The sequence below is a fragment of the Microtus ochrogaster genome, chromosome 1 (genome assembly GCF_000317375.1).
Source record: "Microtus ochrogaster isolate Prairie Vole_2 chromosome 1, MicOch1.0, whole genome shotgun sequence".
In the NCBI taxonomy this organism is placed as follows: Eukaryota; Metazoa; Chordata; class Mammalia; order Rodentia; family Cricetidae; genus Microtus; species Microtus ochrogaster.
The window spans coordinates 113,036,066-113,049,912 of NC_022009.1; the positions used below are offsets into that span (position 1 = coordinate 113,036,066).

At 35.9% G+C, this 13,847-nt stretch overlaps 1 protein-coding gene across 4 annotated transcripts in view; it reads left to right on the plus strand.

Moving 5' to 3' along the window:
• Window positions 1-13,847, plus strand: part of Rsrc1 (arginine and serine rich coiled-coil 1) — a 274,653-nt gene that overhangs the window by 113,031 nt on the left and 147,775 nt on the right. The gene's annotated exons all lie outside the window — the stretch shown is intronic.

The following is a 13,847-nucleotide window of genomic DNA, read 5'->3' on the forward strand; positions in this document are numbered from 1 at the left end:
AGAGAAGAGAAGAGAAGAGAAGAGAAGAGAAGAGAAGAGAAGAGAAGAGAAGAGAAGAGAAGAGAAGAGAAGAGAAGAGAAGAGAAGAGAAGAGAAAAAGGAAGTAGTTGATTCCTGGATTATGGGCTTTAGCATGAGGGAATGATGTGATCTGTTTCTTGAAATAGAATATACTAGAAAGACATGGTTTGGAAGAAGGAACTCAAGAAATCAGTTTTGGACCCATTAAACCTTTTTGGTTTTGAGTTTTGAAACCTGCAAAGAAAGATCTCAAATAGTCAACTGGATAAATGTATTAACATCTTGAATTTATGAGTGATAGATATTTTTGTCACAGAGTAAGATAAAGCATAGCATAAAAAAGAAACCTGTGGCATCAGTAGGTACACAGAGGAGCATGAATTTACAAAGGACGCTGAGCAAGCCTTTTTTTTTATTTTTTATTTTACAAAGTGTAGAAAAGCCAAATGTTGTAATCTCAAAGAAGATAAGGAAAGATTTTGAAAGTGGAAGCATTGGATAGCACAATAATTCTTATGAAGAGTACAGAGATTTTGGTGAAAAATTAGTTATTGAATTTGGCGATATAACTGATGTGGGAAGTCCTTCTGTATATATGTTGCTTTTATTGGTTAATGAATAAAGAAACTGCCTTGGCCTGTTGATAGGACAGAGTAGAACTAGGCAGGGAAAACTGAATGCTGGGAGAAAGAAGGCGGAGTCAGTGAGCAACCATGTAGCCCCACAGGATACAGACTTGGGAACTTTACCCGGTAAGCCTCAGCCTTGTGGCGATACACAGATTAATGTAGATGGGTTAATTTAAGATATGAATTAGCCAGAAATACGCTAAAGTTATTGGCCAAACAATATTGCAAATAATATGGTTTCTTTGTGTTTATTTTGGGTCTGAGCTCCTGGGAACAAGCATGCAACCTCATACAACATATAGCAATACCCCTGATCACTTTTTCAAAGGTAACTTTCAGCTGTGGGGAAGATAAGAATGCATAAATGTCCCAAAAGCTTGACTGTGAAAATAAGAAATAATTGGGATGTTACCTGGTCCCAGGCCAAAATTCTGTGATCTTTCAAACCAAACCTCAGGCAATGGGAAGTAGTTTGACTTAACTGTGGGTCAGCTTACGATTCACTTCCATTTATTTATTTGTTTGTTAGTTTATTCAGTTAGTTAGTTAGTTGTTGACAGAGGTTTCTTTTATCAATGAGGTATTCTCATCTTGCTTCTTCTGTGTCTGGGTAATGACTGCAGATTGAGCCTTTCCTCTTCTGGTCACCCCCCTACACTTTCTGCCTGGTCTTTCTGCCTATATTTCCTGCCTGGCTACTGACCAATCAATGTTTTATTAAACCAATACAAGTGACAGATCTTTATGGGGTACAAGACCATTGTCCCACAGCACTTAGTTATTTAGCTAGTTTTTACTTTGTGGTATTGTGAAAAAGAAACACATTCAATAGAAACTGTATTTGAATTTTGCTCTTTTTCTTGGCTACACTATGCCATGATGCTAGGCACGGCAGCATGTCCAGCCAGCCAAACCCATACACCACAGCATACTCTATTGCTATGCTGGAATGTTTTACTGGTGAGGAATATTAAATAAACTTTTAATTCAAGATATGATGACGGCTTTGTTGAAAATTAACCCACTAGAGGATCAAGAGTATCTGTGCTCTTGTGTCCCACTCTGCCATTTCTGTAAAACTTCACTGTGCTTTTTAGAAAATGTTATGTAAGCAGGAGTTTAAAGAAATCTCTTTGAATATGTAAAGTACACATGCTAATAAACTGGATGTTTTATATCCTGCATGTGTGTAAAATACACATTCTAATAAACATACTTTTTTCTTTTTAAAACCTGTCTTTCTATAAGTGTCCATTTCCAGTAAGAACCTATGAAAGTTGAAGAAAAATTATTTCCTTCCCCTACAACAAAGCATTTTAATAGTCTTAGAGTTTTTGATTAGTGAATATGGTTGTCTGTAAATTACATCTGAAGATCGTGTCATTGTCTTTGCCATAATCTTTTATATATAACTAAAAAAATAGTATAATTGTTTTGTAAAAGGAACTCACTAATTTGACCTATAGAAGCTAAATGAAACAGCTAAGCAATCTTGTTATCATTTTTTTTTTTTTTTTGCTTAACTAAGGGGGTGAGCATCTTCCATTGTTCTTTCCATTCTAATTCAGTGCATGGTAGGTAATAATGTTAGTGAATCATAAATATAATTGAGTTAACCTTTATATATCAAGTTCTAAAGATTTTTATTTTTAATGTATAGATGATTAATATTAAAATTAGTTAACACTGCCATCATAAGGATGTCTGCTCATCCAGTGCTTAATGTGGATGAGTACATGGCATAATGTGCAGGTGTGTAAACATCAGACAGTATATTCCATCAAGTTGCAAAATTAATGATCTGTCAGTACTTAAAACAATAAAAGTTTCCATATGGTAATAAAGCAGAAAGTGTGCCTGAACAAGTAAATTGAGGAATATATACATGGAAGCCACTGAAGGTTGTGACTTCCAAGTGCTAGGAGTTTTCCATAAGAACAGTTAAGTTGATCTTGGGATAGACACACACGATACTCTGTCATTTCATCTTTTGGGGTCTGGGTCTCTTGGTGGTGAGCGTGATGTGCCACAGTATTTCAGTTCATGCTCTGAGGGTGACACACAGGAGTCATGGCACTTTGCTGGTGACAAGGACAACTGTCTCTCAGGGTTCCATTTCAGCATTCGATTCCCCCTTCCTGTAGTAAAGAACCCTCGTGAAGAGGATGCACAGTGATGGTTTGTAATCATTAAATGTCAGAAAGGGAATGCAAGTCTAGAGATTAAAAAAACTACTTTTCATGTAGCAAAAGGAGGAATTTACTTGGTTCATAGACATTAAATATGATAATTTATGATGGTTGAGGGAAGAGAAGACTGTTTGGGGTAGCTATATTCATGAGCAAAATTTTGGGAAGAAAATGAACTGGTTTGAAAAGAGATCCCTTATATGTAATATCAGAAAATTATTAGCTAAACATAGAAGGTTAAAGCAAAGGCAGTGACGTAACTGTCAATTGTGATGGCATAGATTAAGGAGGTCAGGGTTGGAGAAATTTCTGTGTAAAGTGGTAGCAACCAAATCTGATACAAATGGCAGGTCTAGGGAAGGTACTTCAACCTTTCCAGACAACCTACAGAAGACTTCATCCTTTCTTCCTGCCTCGTGTATTGTGGCTATGATTGTATTATCTCTGCTTCAATTCCTATCTTCTAACGAAATGTAATTCATCTGTGCCTCTATAATCCTGTATCAAATTTACGAAGATTACATTTGTACTAGACAGTGTAGCTGCTATAAAACTGAACAGAAGTGTGAATAGTGTCTTTAAATAGTGAAGGCAATAGGTGTGCACATAAATAATTTATGAGAAAGTTTGACGGCAATGTGGAGAACAGAAAAATGTGGATTCGGTATAAACTCAGCCTCACTTTAGTTAATACTCCATACTACATTTCTTTTACAAATGGAGTTCTAGCTTTGGATCAAATAAAACAAACTCTACTACTTTATAAATTTACCCTCTTTCTCTGAGCCCCAAATTTATTGTTCATGTAATCATGTAGTAAAGGTAGTGTATTATTCCATAAGTTGCTATGAGGATTTTTGTAAAATATTTTTAATTTGGATCAGCAGTAATGCATTTTCATTGCAAACATTTTATACAAAATGAAAAGAAAGGAGTAGGGTGAATATAGAAGGCACTCATCAATAGTATCTGCATTTTAGTCTGTGCCTTTTTCTTTACAGGTGAGCCCTCTTGTACATGTGAACTCATGCAACCTTTTACTTTACAAATGTAGATTTCCCATCTTTTTGAAATAGTTTAAATTATTATGCCACATGAACAGTTTTGTGAAAATACACAATTACATCATCATTTTAATGGTTGTATAAGTCTCTGTTTTATTGATATTAATATCTTACTTCCCAGCAGTAGACATTTGGTTTGTTTTTATTTTGGAAAATTAAATACAATAAGGTTATTGTCTTATGACTATATCATTGAACTAAACTTAGAAAAGTAGAACTTTGTCAGGTCAAAGGTTTTAAGGATCATTAAGAATTTTTTAAAAAATGAAAAATATAAGTATAAATATTTCATGCTCTATATAAATAAATTATAAATTTAAACAAAAATAATTTTGTTATATTTTTCCAGTTACCCTCTAGGAAATGTTATTTCTGCTCTAGCAGCAGTGTGTGAGAGACTTGAGTTCTTGAACTATTGCATGCAACAGAACCATCTTTTTTTCCTTATTATGTACAAAATGACATTCAGTTTGCATTTTCAGACATTTTCTGTGCACTATACTATTTGTTTATATGTTAGTTGTCTTGTGATTTTTTTTCTTGTGAATACGGGTAGAAACACAAATTGCGAATGACCAGGCTCAGCGTATGCAGCGTGCGCGAGTACTATTAGTGGTTGTTCTTTTTACTTAAACCCATGATCTGTTTGAAACCTTCTCCCCAATCTAAGTGCCAAATACAGAGCAGAAGAATACAGCAAAATTTTACTTCATTATCAACAATATTTTTTCCCAACTTGACAGCAATAAAATTTACCTTCATTACAATTCAGGCAGCCTGAATTCAAATCTTCCTTTTTCTGTCTGAAATGTGTACGGTATGACCTGTTTCATCTCTCTAAGCTTAATTTATCTCACATATAAAAAGAATTAACTATATTTTTATAATAGACCTTTAAGGTTTCAAATAACTATGTTCTTGGCAAATATGTTTTGTTTGCTCAGTCACTCAGACAAGTAGTATGCAAAGACTTAAAACAAAACAAAATAAAACCCGGCAGTTAGGGCCAGCAACATGGCTTTAAGGGTAAAGTGTTTGCTGGCTATGCAGGCTTGAGAACGGGAGTTTGGATCCTCACCTTCCAGGTAGGCAGAGCTGTCACCAGCTCTCTGAGGATGGAGAATCTTCCAGGCAGGTTGGTAAGACAGACTAGCCATATGGGTGGGTTGACTCAAAAATGAGGGCAGAGAGCATTCAAGAAAGACACACAACATCATTCTCAAGCCTTCATGTGCACATTTATCATCCACACACAGGTGGTGTGAACACACATACAAGTGTGTATTCCCACTGTACTCACAAACACATGTAAAAATGTTAATTAATTCAACTTGAGCTAGAATGTTGAATTCTAAGCTTGAGTTCAATTCTCTCCTGAAGTTTACCAATCTGCTTAAATGGGGGAACAACACGTGGAAGAAAATAGCATCTAAAGAATTTAATGACTGAATAACTGACTGATGGTGACCCTTGAATTGTTGAGATTTTTGAAATATACAAGTATTGCATGTTGTATCAGTTCTATCAGGTGATGATGACAGTTTTTACTCTATCTCGAGACTATTGACACAAATCATACAATCTGGCAGGTAGTGCTTTTATGATATTGTTGGGACATAATTCTCTATAGTATGCTTTTCTGAAGTAGAAATTAGATTTAAGTGATAGTTATATAAATATAACAAATGAATATACATTATTTATGGTTAAGTAATATGGATACTGATTTATCTTTTTCTGAAATTGCTTATACCTGATCCTCAATTTGTAAATTATTTGTGAAAATTAAGATTAATTTTTTAAACATCAGTTTTATTATTAATAAGAATTTGAATTATCAAATGTTCAACAATAAGAAATAAACTAGCATGTTGCAAATCGCAAGCAGAATGGCATATAAACATTTAAAATGTTATATATAGGTATAGTTTTTGATAGCTAAACTGTTTGCAGTATATAATTAACTAATAACATTTAATCTATGTAATTATGTCTGGTGATCTCATTTGTAAGGAAAATAATTGTATTTACGCATTGTGTAAAAATGTCTAGAAAAGCTATAACATACTGAAGCTATTATCACTGCTGGTGATATTCAGGTGCCTTTTATTTTATCCTTAATTAGAACCAGATGTGATTTGAATTTCTCTGCAATAAGCATTTATTGTTTGTAAGGTCACTTGTAGCCCATATGGTACTTTTGAGCATTTTAGGATAGTCTTTTGTTTCCCGTCCCACAGCAAAGTCCACTTACTGGGTAAGAATAAAAGCTTTTAACTTCTTCATGGTTTCTAGGCTTTTTTTTTTCTCCCACAATGAACAATACATGGAACCATACATCATGAGCCTAGAAACTTACATAATAAAATTATTTTGAATTAAAGAGTTGAGTTTATATTACCTTTAATGTACCCTTTCTGGGCAAATCACTTTCCATTCTACACCTTTTGTCCTGCTACACCTTGGTGCCCACATGCCTGTTAAGCCCTTTTTATTTACTTGGTCTACTCAAATATGATCAGTCCTTCAGGGTCCAGCCACCATCACCCTTTTTTTTTTTTTTGTCAACCTTTCATAGATGCTCTAATGTGTGTGATGAGTTCTTCTCTTTTGAACTAGGTCAAGGACATTGGCTGAGCCAGTGATGTGGTGGCAAATGGATTGCCATCTCACCTGCTAATTCCAGGTGACTGGCTATGACTCTCTTTTTGAGAAAGATATTGAGTTGTAGCATATCTTTGCTCAGGGGAAGGAGGGCTGATTTTGATGAGGAATGTTCGTCTGTCTGTAGAGCTCATGTACCATATATTTTCTGGCCTGGATTGAACATTGAAGGCCTTATCTTTGGTTTGGCAGCACATTTTTAAGTGTCTAAGATGTTGATACCATGTCTCAATATTCCTGCTGTATTTATGCTATGATTATTATAATTCCATAAGCAAACCTTCTGTGCTATGCTTCCCCCCACCATTACCCCCCCCCCCATTACCCACAATCCAGGGTGCTTTGGGTTCTAAGTCTCTTGGCTTGGAAGAACTTTGTAAAATTGAATATTTTGGAGCAAATCTAAGGACAAATTCTCTTCCTTTCCCATTGACCATGTAATCTAGAGAATGACTTAAATAGTTGGCTCTCTTCTCTTTTCCCATGGACCTTTGTGTACTCCTGAACCTGTCTACAGGGTAGACTTTAAGTAGCTCAGTTACCCATGCCAGCTTAAAGGCTCACCCTCCCATTGGAGTAAGCTCATGTGTGTCATCACAATGTGATGTTATCATGTTTAATTTCATCTTGTCTTGACATTGTGGATACTCACAGATGAGTGTCTTTAAGATAGATATTAGGATGAGATTTAAAATTTAACAACCATGGCATACTTACCTATGCAAATGATACCTGAGTTCTAGGGTTTAGCTTAAGGCAAATAATAATCGATCAGACAGAAACAACATGTAAACATAAATACTTGAACATAACCATTTTAACTGTAGTCTGAATATACACAAAGGGCCACTAACTTTCAGAACACTCTCATGCCGAGAAGACAGTGCTGAGAGTGCTAAACACGCTTACTAAGAAGAAGATAAGAATTCTTGAAATAATATGTTGGACTGTAATCATGTTACTGGGTATTTTTAGATCATGGTATAAAAGTGTGCTATTGCAGGTCTGCATAGCATTCTTAGTGGATTTATAGCCAGTGTAGTTTCTGTTTATTTCATGTTTAAACTAAGAATGGCTTTAACTTGTTGACATTAAGCAGAGATAGCTTTCAAGATGATTAATGAGCTAAAACTTACATAAAGATATTTCTTATTCAGAAAATGGTATACCTCTGGTTAGTTTGTCACTAGTATTTAGTCAATGACTTGTACATTATTGTATGCGGATTATCTTCTTCATCTGAGATTTGAATGTAAGGTTTGAAACTGAGTTGAGATGTGATTTTGCAAACGTAATACATCTCTTAAGTTATAGACCTGAAAACGGAAGGTTTTTCTTAGATTTTAATATTTTCAAATTTTTAATTAATTAGATTAGGTACATAATAGAATCTGATATGTATTAATCATTGTTCCAGATAAAAATCTAGATTTTTAATTTGTGTGTTTTATAAGCATTTATAAACTTTGACTGTTATCATGTATGTAAAAAACAAAAAACCAACTCATGCAGTTGGGCTTTATAAAAGAGAAAATACAAAGTAAACTCTGATCCTAGCTCTTTCATCTGTAGAAAGGTCTGCATTGACGGTTTAAAATTGGATAGTGTAATTAGTTTATGACAAAAGCCTAATGTAAAATTTTATTGAATTTCTTTAATTTTTCAAAATTACCAAGAGAAATGCCCATCTTATGTAGAATAATATGTTACTGATAAAAGTCTATTTTTTGTTTTATTCATTAAGAACTTGTCAATGAAATGATGATAATATTGCTATTAGTTTTATGTGGTATGTTTTATTGGTGTTTTATAATGAAATAATGTAATCTTAGCTTGTTTTCTGCAAAGGTTTTACATATACTTATTTTTTTTTTTAGTTTCCACATATCAATGGTTACCTATTTTTGAAGGTCTTTTAATTAAATTTCATTTAAAATGTTACATTTATCAGTAACAAATTTTGGATTGAATAATAGAATATAATTAGAATAATATTTACTTGAAACAAGCAGTTATTTTTTAATATTTAATATATAATAAATATTTTGTTAATTACAAAATATTGAGAAGTTAAAGAGATATTATTAGAAGGAAGAACACTTTAAACTATACACCATTAATTGTTGTGTTTTAATCTCTCTCCTTTAGACCATTACAATCTTAATAGTAACTTCTTTGGTTGTTATTATACTCAATACAGAGAAAGAAGGTGGGGGAGAGAAGGGTGGGAGACAGACAGACAGAGACAGAGAGAGAATTGATCCCTTCCTTGTAAGACTAGATTTTAGAGGAGCAAGAATAAAATAATCCTCAGGCTTTGTTTAGGTATTTCTTACGGAGAAACAGACTGTATTATAGGAAATAGCTGAACTTGTTTCTCTTAGCAAAATAATTACATTCCTTTGCAACAAAAGTAAAGTAACACTTTCCTTTTATTACCATGCATTTCTTGCGTGTCATGGCGTCTGTTTGTGTGATTACGACAATAGGTGCACATGGTTCACATGTGTACCCTGGCCTCTCAGGCTCGGTCTGACCATGCCTGCCTCCCAGTGCTGAGCTACTGCACTTCCTGCTCTAGAGCCCTGTTCTACAAACATTACTATCTGTGCTGCCTCAACTACAAATTGGATGAACAACTCGTGACACTTTTTCAATATTATTACATTAAACCAAGTGGATTTTGATTGATAACCTAATATTCAACTAATGCAGAGCATCAATCATGGCAAGTATATTAATTATTTAATATTGCAGTCTAATTCAGAAATCGATGTGCTGCATGAGGGGAAGGGAAACTCATGGTTCCCAGAAGATTTAAGACAGGGAATGATTAAAAAAAAAAAAAAAGACCTGCTGTACTCCTGTGTGTTAGTTCGATACAAATCTTTATTCATTTGCCAATAATCTCTTCCCATTTTCCACTTCAGGACCATTTTATCAGTTTTGAGACCTATAATTGAATTAAGTCTGCTTTCAGCACAGGGCAAAAGGAGTTGCACAAATATTGATGAAGTCATGACAGGGACAAGCCAAGAGACAGACCACTCAGAGGACGGGTTTGCTGCCATTTGTGGAAGACCCTTTTATCAGTGTTTTGGAGCTTGTGTCTCTATTTAAAAAAGAAAATCATTAAGGCTTCTGTAATGATTTCTAAGTCTTTTGTACTAAATGCCACCTGCTGCCACATAATTTCTCTAGCACCTTATAGTTTAGGATGGACTTTCATATGTATTATATTACATATTCTTCAAAAACAGCATATGCATTAGGCAAGTCTTAGTTATATTTATGTTGTGGTGTTAATTTTCCTCAAGCGCCCATTTGTAGCTTCTGTGGAGTTGGGTAATCACTAAGCTTGTGTGGGTATTTTGTAATAGAAATTAAATTCAGATTTTGATATTTTGCTTCTAGAACCAGGATAATATTTATTGTCTTATTAATAAATAGAACACCCCCCTCAAAGCCACTCATGTTGCTTTTTCTCTGTTGTTTTGAGGGGTGCTTAATATGTAAATCTGGAGGAGACTGGGAATCTAAATATATTTGCCGTTAAAGTTTTGTTGAGTCGTCTGATTATTTTTAAATACATTTTGGAAAACACTTCTGGGTTATTTTGTCCTTTTGATTTGTGTTCATCATGTTAATTATTTCAGAAATTTGTTATTCCTTTGTTTTGTCTTGTTTTGTTTTTGTTTTTCAAGGCAGGGTTTCTCTGTAGCTTTGGACCCTTTCCTGGAACTAGCTCTTGTAGCCCAGTCTGGCCTTGAACTCACAGAGATCCACCCCCCACCCCACCCCCCACCCCTGCCTCTGCCTCTGAGTGCTGGGATTAAAGGCAAGGCATGTGCCACCCCGCCCTGCTTTCTTATTCCTATTCCCTGGCATCTTAGTGTGGGTTAATCTGAGATCTGGAGTGGTAAGATTGTACTGTTCTTCAACAACACTATTCTTTTTTTTTTCTTTCAGTTTATTTATATGGTGGATCACATTGATAGATTTGCGTATGTTGAACCAGCCCTGCATCTCTGGGATGAAGCCTATTTGATCATAATGGATAATTTTTCTAATGTGTTCTTGGATTCGGTTTGCCAGTATTTTATTGAGAATTTTTGCGTCGATATTCATGAGTGAGATAGGCCTGTAATTCTCTTTCTTGGTTGGGTCTTTGTGTGGTTTTGGTATCAGGGTAACTGTAGCTTCATAAAAGGAATTTGGCAATGATTTTTCTGTTTCTATATTGTGAAATACATTAAGGAGTATAGGTATTAGTTCTTCTTGGAAGCTCTGGTAGAATTCTGCATTGAAACCATCTGGTCCTGGGCTTTTTTTCGAGGGGAGATTTTTGATAACAACAACACTATTCTTAAAACAGCCAAACAACCACTCACGCCACACATGTTCACATGTGCACACAGACCCTTTCCCACCCTGTCTCTTCATGCTACTTTCTAGCCAGGATAACCCCTCACAGTGAAACCCTTGCTCTTTGTGGCTTGGTGATAGATAGGGTTTGTGCTGGCAGGTTCTACGTCAGCTTCACACAGCTTGAGTCCCTTGAGAAGACGGAACCCTAATTGAGAAAATGCCCCCACCTGATTGGCTTGTGGACATTCCTGTGGTGAATTTTCTTAATCAGTGATTGAAACATAGCTTGGGACTTCTAAAAGTTTGTTTTTCATCCTGTTGTTAGTAAAATGAGAATTGGGGGAGACTGAAAGAAAGGAGCAGTCTCTCTCTCTCTCTCTCTCTCTCTCTCTCTCTCTCTCTCTCTCTCTCTCTTTGTTTGTGTGTGTGTGTGATAAATTAAAAGAGAAAACTAATAATTGTGTGTTGAACTTGGCTATTGCTGTCTCTTTCCATGTTGTTTAGCTTTGGTAAGATACACATATTAAGAAAACTTTTTATTACGGAAGCTGCATTGACACGGAACAAGGCAGGAGCCATTGAGATTCAGTGAGAAACTGGTGTAGTGATTAGGTGAGCAAAGAGGATGTCTCAAATGAGAAACAGAAAAACGTGTGTCGGTGAACTGGGAGGTGGTGGCGCACGCCTTTACTCCCAGCACTCAGGAGACAGAGACAGGTGGATCTCCATGAGTTGGAGGCCAACCTGGTCTACCAAGTTAGTTCCAGGAAAGGCTCCAAAGCAACAGAGAAATCCTGTCTCGGGAAGAAAAAAAAGTACTTAGGTGGTAATAATTAAGGCTATTGAATAACAAAAGACTCTGGTAGATTATGTTTGCTTGTGTTTGGTAGTGATCGAAGAGATGTGCCAATGACACTATTTAGTTTTCTGTCAGATGTGCCACTCAAAACACATATTAAAATATATTTTTGCAGCCAGACATGGTATCACTTGTCTTTAATCCCAGTACTCAGGTGGAAGAGACAGGTGGGTCTCTATGAGTTTGAGGCCAGCGTGATCTACAGAGTGAGTCCCAGAAAACGTTGCTATCTCTGTTTTACTACACTGTATTTGCAGAGCATCTTGACCTTAATCCTTTAGACTACACTGCTTGAAAATCCACTCATGGCTTCTAACCTCCATTCTTAATGCCCAATGCAACATGCTAAGAGGAGATGAGCTTCTCTGCTGCCTGGACCTGTCTCTAGCTGTTCTCTTCTGCTGCTTCGCAAAACTATACATTCCATGTAGACATGTAAGGGCCAGTGAAACTCTTCATCTAATCTCTGATGTCAGCATAATCCTAAGAGGCAAGAAATAATTACTGCAAGGTATGAGCAGAGACTATAATTATTTCAAATTTTATTATAAATCCAAATGTGTGTAGTTAAACTGGAATGCAAAGAAATCTTTCTTTTCACAAAGGCATTCTCTAGTTATTTGTGTAACTCAGAATTTAAACTGCCTATCGGAGGCCAAGACTCTCTTTTATGTGATGTAGGCACTTGCAGTTATGTGTGCATAATCCCTTACACAGACTCACACGTATACAACATTTAGATTTATTTTATTTTAATTATGTTTGTATATTTGGGGTATATGCATGCGAGTTCAGGTGCCCATGAAGGTCAGAAGAGACTATTGGATTCCCTGGAATTGGATTTACAGGCAATTGTGAGCCAGTTGGTGTGGTTGCTGGGAAGCAACCTAGGATCCTTTCCAAGACCAGTACATATTTTTATCTTCTGAGCAGTCTCTCCAACCTAAAACAAATAGTTAAAAGATTGGTCAGACCTGTAATCATGCTGAAAGTAAAATACTGCTTGATCATAGTAGGAAATTTAAAGTTCACTTGTCGTTAATAAACTGATATACATTGCAGTCTTCTAGGAAATCCACTGAGGGGCTGGCTCAGCAGTGAAGAGTACTTACTCGGTATTGTAGAGGATCCAAGTGGCTTAAGTGTCCGTGGATCCTGACTCTTCTGGTCTCTGTGAGGTACTGCTTGCATGTGTACATATAGTCAAGCAGCATTTCCATGCACTTAAGACATAGGGCCAGAGGCCTCTAGCTGGAACTTAACTGAATGCTTCTTGCCTGTGCAGCAGAAGATGCCAGGCAAGCGGCCAAGGGGGTCAAACATCCTGCAATACTACTCAGCTATGATGCCTGCGAACCACAACAACCACACTCGAAATATTTGTCCTTATACCCACAGATAACTGTTGTTCTCACTACTCATCAGAGGAACTTCTTTTTACAACTGGCAGATACCATTGTAGGAAACCACAGCCAATCAACACAAAGAGCCCAGTCTCAGTAGATGCTTCTACAAAACTATGTGTACACCTAAAGCCCAGGGAACATTGCAGAAGAAACCGTGGGAATATTGTAGGAGTCAGAGGATCAAGGAGTTTGCTGTGAGACTGTGTCTTGCAGTAATGTCAGAAGCTATGCCTATAAAGCCTTACCAACATGAATATCTAAACATGGGCTACACAAAGACAATGACAGGCATGCCAAAATGGGGGGGGGGGAGACCATGAGGCTTTAGCCCTACACAAGAACTATAGACAAATTAAGGACTGCTGAAAGTAGGGGAAATAGTCTTCCCCAGGGAAGAGCACAACTAATTCGTTATCCAATACCAAATGGTCAGCCCTGAAAACACACATACAAGCAACATAATGACCAATCAGGTTATATTTAGTTATATAAGTGAAGGCATTGATATACATATAAGAATGTAAAACAATTAATGAAAAAAGAGGTAATAAATTTGAGAAAGAGGGTTGTATGGATGGTTAGACAGAGGAAAAGAAAGGAAAGGAGGAAATAATGTAATTATATAAAAATTGAAAAATAAAAGAAAT